This window comes from Macrotis lagotis, chromosome X (genome assembly GCF_037893015.1).
Source record: "Macrotis lagotis isolate mMagLag1 chromosome X, bilby.v1.9.chrom.fasta, whole genome shotgun sequence".
In the NCBI taxonomy this organism is placed as follows: domain Eukaryota; kingdom Metazoa; phylum Chordata; class Mammalia; order Peramelemorphia; family Peramelidae; genus Macrotis; species Macrotis lagotis.
Window position 1 is genome coordinate 365,618,760 of NC_133666.1, and position 5,766 is coordinate 365,624,525.

The following is a 5,766-nucleotide window of genomic DNA, read 5'->3' on the forward strand; positions in this document are numbered from 1 at the left end:
GGATATGGTTTCCTTCCTTATCTCTTTTAATGCTATCTATTTTGGAGCTGCTTTGTCTGAGATAAGGATAGCTACCCCTGCTTTTTTCACTTTAGCTGAAGCTAAAGTTCCACTTTTACCCTATATGTATCTCTCTGCTTCAAATGAGTTTCTTGTAAGCAACATATTGAAGAATTCTGGTTGTTAAACATTTTATGGGAGAATTTATCCTATTCATATTCAAAGTTATAATTACTAACACTTCTATGCCCTCCATCCTATTTCCCTCTGTATTTTCCTCTTTTTTTCACTTTATCATATTCCCCAGTATTTTTTCTGAATCTCCTTCAGTGTGTTTTCCCCTTTATATCTAATGCTCCTCGCCTTTCTTTCCCCTTTCTCTTTGCCCCCTTTTCTATCCCTTCCTTTTATTAGTTCCCTCTTTTATTCCTCCTTCCCCCTTTCCCCTTTTAATACTTAAAAGATAAGATAAGTTTCTTTTTTTTTTTGGCCTCTTGTTTGAACTTGTATTTTAATAATAATAATGAAAATAATATAATGAGAAGTGAAGAAAACACATATCACAAAAGATATAATGGGAACAAAATAGATGTCCTTGAAGAAAATACATGTTGCCTGTTTTTGAGAGTTTTACATTTCTTAGTACCTGACCAATTTTTCCTTTTTTGGCTCCAAAGGTCACAATACTACATTCTCTACCCTCTCCCAAATTCTCTTTTGGAAATAGGCTTCTAGACTTTGGAAACTGGTCTCTGTGTAGTTGTTGGCTTCCATATCCATTATTCTATGGTGTCAGGACCACGTGGAATGAGAATTCTTAATGCTCTTTCTGTGGTATATATTGAATACCAAAACAGTCCATTGAAAAAATGTTATAAGGGAGTCAGCTTGTAATTCAACCTATTTGGCACAAAATGCCTGATTTGACTTGTTAGCTACACTAATCATGTGATTTTACAATCATCTATGTGGAAGTGTAGAGGTTAATTAGAATTTCAATATGACCTAGTCAGTACCTGCCTAGTTAAGTATGAGTCTGATAGGAGATAAACCAAATAACCCAGTCAAGTGTCTTGAAATCCATACCAACTTCTGATTTATATTCAGTTTGGGAAAAAAACCAAACAAACAAACAACTTTCCCATCATCCTGTGCATGCTGCTTCCCCCTGGAGACACTAGAGAAAAAGGATAACTATGTAGAATAAAGTAATTGATGAGATCAGGTCATAGTAAAACAATTCAAGGACCTATGGAGAATGGGTTTGAGGAATAAATTTGATATTTAGAAAACAACTCCCACTGGGGACCAGTAAAACCAGGCATGATCTAAAAACAAAGGCAGGCATGTGTTACAAAATAGAGTAAACTTTTCTTTGTGTTCAGAGAAAGCATACCCTCTAATTTATACAGAACTCTCATTCGGCTGGGGCCAGATTTTTTTGACCGCAGCTTATCTGTTTCTTGTCCAATACTTCTTTCAACGGTGTCACACTGAGCTAGGAAGGCCTGAACCTTTTTGACCAATCCCTTTCTTTTCAGTCTACAGTCTCTGAAAGTTTCTGGAAGAGACGTTGGGTATCCAGGTGAAACAGTTTCTGTCACTTTGGGACATAGGCAGCAATGGAAGAGAGTTGGACAGGAGGGAGTCGAGGACTGGAAGTCCTGCTCAGCAAGAGGGGCCTGGCAGCTATTGAAAGTTAATGAATCAATCTGTTCCAGGATCTTCATAAACTGCTCAACAGTTCCTTTCACTCTCTTGTCAAGTTTGCTGAGAGCTTCGTCCCTCAAGTCCTTGGCTAGAAACCCCTTCTGGATACCAACGAGTTCTTCATTGACACCTACTAGTTGGTCAGCAATTTTTTCCACTGAGTTCTCCAAGTCTCTTAATTTTTTTAATTCAGCCTCTTCTTCTGGACTGTTCTTCTTCCCAAATAACATAACTCTGCAAGCATTTTTCACTCCAAGGGCTGACAATGGCTGTTTCATTTCTTTTAGAGACTTTCCTTTAAATATTAATTTTTGAAAAGCAAGTGAAACTCCAGTAACTTGTTTGATAAGAAGAGCCATATCCTGAAGGTTTGGTTCACTGTTTTCTTGCTGTGCTACAACTTGAATGTTATGTTTTTCATTGTTGTAGGTGACAGTGATGCTCACGGAGGGCCCTGACATCTCTGCTGGGGCCGCTCCCTTGGACTCCCTGAATCCCAGGCCAGGCGCTCATCCACCAGGGGGCCCGCAAGGTTTCCGAGCCTTCCCTCTCTGCTGCTACCAGGGCCAAGCTGCCCGGCACCCCCGGTAAGATAAGTTTCTTAACTTAACTATGTACATGTTAACATTGAGGCAAATCTGAAGAGAGAAAGATTCAGGCAGTTTTCACCTCCTCCCTTCTTCCCCTGCATTGCAGTATATCCTTTGTAGCTCTTTATGTAATGTGATTTACTCCATTCAATCTCCTTCATCCTCTGACCTCTTTATCTCCCCCCCTTTTAAGGAGACATTGGTTTTAAATAGATGTATCAGAATCACAGATAGATCAGGAGTGTTTAATACTTCTGGCTAAATGTATTCTCTTTAATTGGGGTACAATTCTGAAGATTTATGAGAATATTTCTACCAGGTGGGAATATGGCCAACTTCATCTTATTGGATAGCAGTTTTATTCTTTATCCCTTTTTACATTCTCATGAGTCTCTTGAGACACCTTCTTGATGTCGAAATTTTCTATTTCACTTTGTTCTTTTCATCAGGAAAAGTTGGAAGTGTCCAATTCATTAAATGTCCATCATTTGCCCTGGAAGAGAAAGCTCAGTTTTGTTAGATAATGAATTCTTGGCTACATTCCAAGTTCCCTTGCTCTTTGGTCTATCACATTCCAGTCCCTTTGATCTCTAAATGTTGATGCAGCCAGGCCTTTTGTAATTCTTACTGTGACTCCTTGGTATCTAAATTGTTTCTTTCTGGTTGCTTGAAGGATTTTCTTTTTTATGTGATAGTTCTGGATTTTGGCCACATTATTCCTTGGTGTTTTCATTTTGAGATGTCTTTCAGGAAGCAATCAATGTATTCTATCAATAATTTTCTGACCTCTGCTTACATGATATCAGGGCAGTTTTCCATCCTAAGTATTGTAATATTGAGTGCAGACTTTTTTTATTTCTCTTCAATGTTTTCAGGAAGCCCAATGATTCTAAAGTTGTCTCTTCTGGATCTATTCTTGAGGGCAGTGGTTTTGCCCATGAGGTATTTTATATTTTCTTTTATTTTTTCTAATTTTTGGTTTTCCTTAACAGATTTCTGTTGTGTCATGAAGTCATTAGTTTCTCCAGATTCCATTCTTTTTTTAGAGAAGAATTTTCTTCATTTACCTTTCACAACTCCTTTGCCAATTGGTCAATTCTATTTTTGAAGGGATTTTCCATTTATCCAATTGTGGTTTTAACAGAACAATTTTCTTGTTGTGACATGCTAATTTTCTCTTTCAAAGTGTTAATTTTCTCTTGAGTTTATTTTCCCAATTGATTTTTAAACTCCTTCCTGATTTCCTTTAGGAAATCTTTCTGGACTGGAGGCCAATTCATATTCTCCGCAGAAGTTATGTATCTCTCTGAGTTAGGACATTCATCTACAAGATAGCTTTCTATGGACCCCACTTTTTCTGCTGGCTTTTCTTCATTTTCCTAAGATTTTGTGTTGTGGAATGGGCTGGTTCACAGACCCTTGGCATTGAAACTCCTAGAGGCTTTGCTCATTGAGTTTAGTAGTTCCAAGTTAACTACCAGTAGGCTGGTTACTTTCTTTGGAGTGTCTGTGACCTTGCTTTGAGGCCCACTCCCTAGGCCTGGAGGAGGTGGATGGCACAGCTGGATACTGTTATTCTTGAACAATGTGTACTGGGCCTTGGAGCTAGGTAGTTAATCTCCTTATTCAACTACAGAAGCTCTGCTGCCCAAACCTGAGCTCAGGTATTGGGGGAGGGATGTTACTGTGTTTGTTCTGTAATGAAGAGTCTGGTGAAAGTATGGAGCCGGGGATTGATGTCCAGCCACACTGCAACTCTCTGTCCTGGAGCTCCCCTGCCCTGCTCACACAGCCAAAGCCTCCATTGCTAATCTTAGGTTGGTCCTTGGGCTTCACTCTGATGCCACTGGACTGGCCCTATGCTAACTGGTCCTGGCTCACCCATGCTCCCCTTAAGCAAACTTTGTTGGGAGATATTCTTCCCCTAGCTTCTTTTTATGCACATTGTCTATCAAATATCTGTTAGGAGGCATGATTCATATTAGTTCTGAGAGAAAGGCAGTACACCTTAGCACATTGCCTTCTCTCTGCCATCTTGACCAGAAGTCCTATTTCCTTTTTATAAAATATCTCTCTTAAAAGATGGTTGACTTTTTTTAATGAAGTCAACATTGCAATTGAATTTTATAAACATATTTCACATTGCAACCTATAGAATGTGATTCACTGATTCTATCCCTAAAACTTAAGATAAAATTATTGTTCTCCTTTAATTATATAATAAATTTCTTGAATCTTAATGTAAAATAACATTTTAAATACTAATTTTCATCGTATCAGGTTGTTTTTAGTTTGAGTAAGGTAGAGAGGACTTCAAACTATAGTATGAAGAAGCATGCAGCACAACATGATAGAAATAGCAAGAGAAAATTAAAAAAAGGTATTTTTTCATTGAGAAAACATACCCATAAAGAGAAAGGATGGTCAGAGAAAATGCAGACAGGTTCATTGAATGATGAAATGTCATATACCAGACCCAGTAAAAGGAATATTGTCACTCATATATCTGGGGTCAAAGAGAGCAAAATATCATGGAGAGGGAGCAGAGATTCTGGTTTTTGTGAGGGCAAGGCAATGGGGTTATTTGAATTGTTCAGTGTCACACAGCTAGGAAATTATTAAGTGTCTGAGAATGAATTTGAACTCAAGTCCTCCTGACATCAGAGTCAGTGCTTTTATACATTGTACCACCTAGCTATCCTGGGAGCAGATTCTAGACTTGGTTTTTAGTGATGGTAGGAGGACATTTGGGGAATTGATGTCTAATTGATATTCAAACTGCCCTCTTAAGTGAAAAATATCTTTTATCTTTTACTATAAGCCTTACTGTGATAGAATCACATAGGGGAATTGAATTTCCCTGGATCATTCTCTGTATATTGGACAGAAAAACTGCTAATGTACTCCAATCTAGTGAACTAAGTGACAATTGGTCGAGTGGTAGGCCCAGAGTCAGCAAGATCTAAATTGAGATCTGGCTCACTTACTATTTGCAATACCATTGGCAGTGCTACTAAACTCTTTTTACCTTAGCTACATCAGGTGTTAATTAGAAATAATAATAACAGCAATATCTATTTCACAGGAATATTGTAAAAATTAATAATATATGTTACTTACTAAAGTATCTAGAAAATCCTGCTTCTCCAATCATTTTTGAATTCTGGTAACAACCTGGCAACTTTTCCTTTCACCTCTGTTTCATCTACCAATATGTTAAGAGCATATGGTGACTTAAATTGTTTTGCCTTCAATAAAAGAGACTGAGGAAGAACTGTGAGCTGATGACTTATTAAGTGGTACCTGGTCCTCTCTAATGAAGTAGACCTCAGATCTTCCTCATGATCTGTATGCCCTATCCTTCCAGGGCCTTATTTATATAGAGGTTGGCAATTAGACATTCAATTATAGAATAATTCCATTGGTTAATATATAATGCCCAGGTTAAAATAGACAAGAAATAAAT

At 37.8% G+C, this 5,766-nt stretch overlaps 1 pseudogene; it reads right to left on the reverse strand.

Annotated features, from left to right (window-relative positions):
• Nucleotides 1-1,286: 1,286 nt before the first annotated feature.
• On the reverse strand, nt 1,287-2,067 carry LOC141502079 (BAG family molecular chaperone regulator 1 pseudogene; annotated as a pseudogene).
• Between the last annotated feature and the right edge of the window lie 3,699 nt (nt 2,068-5,766).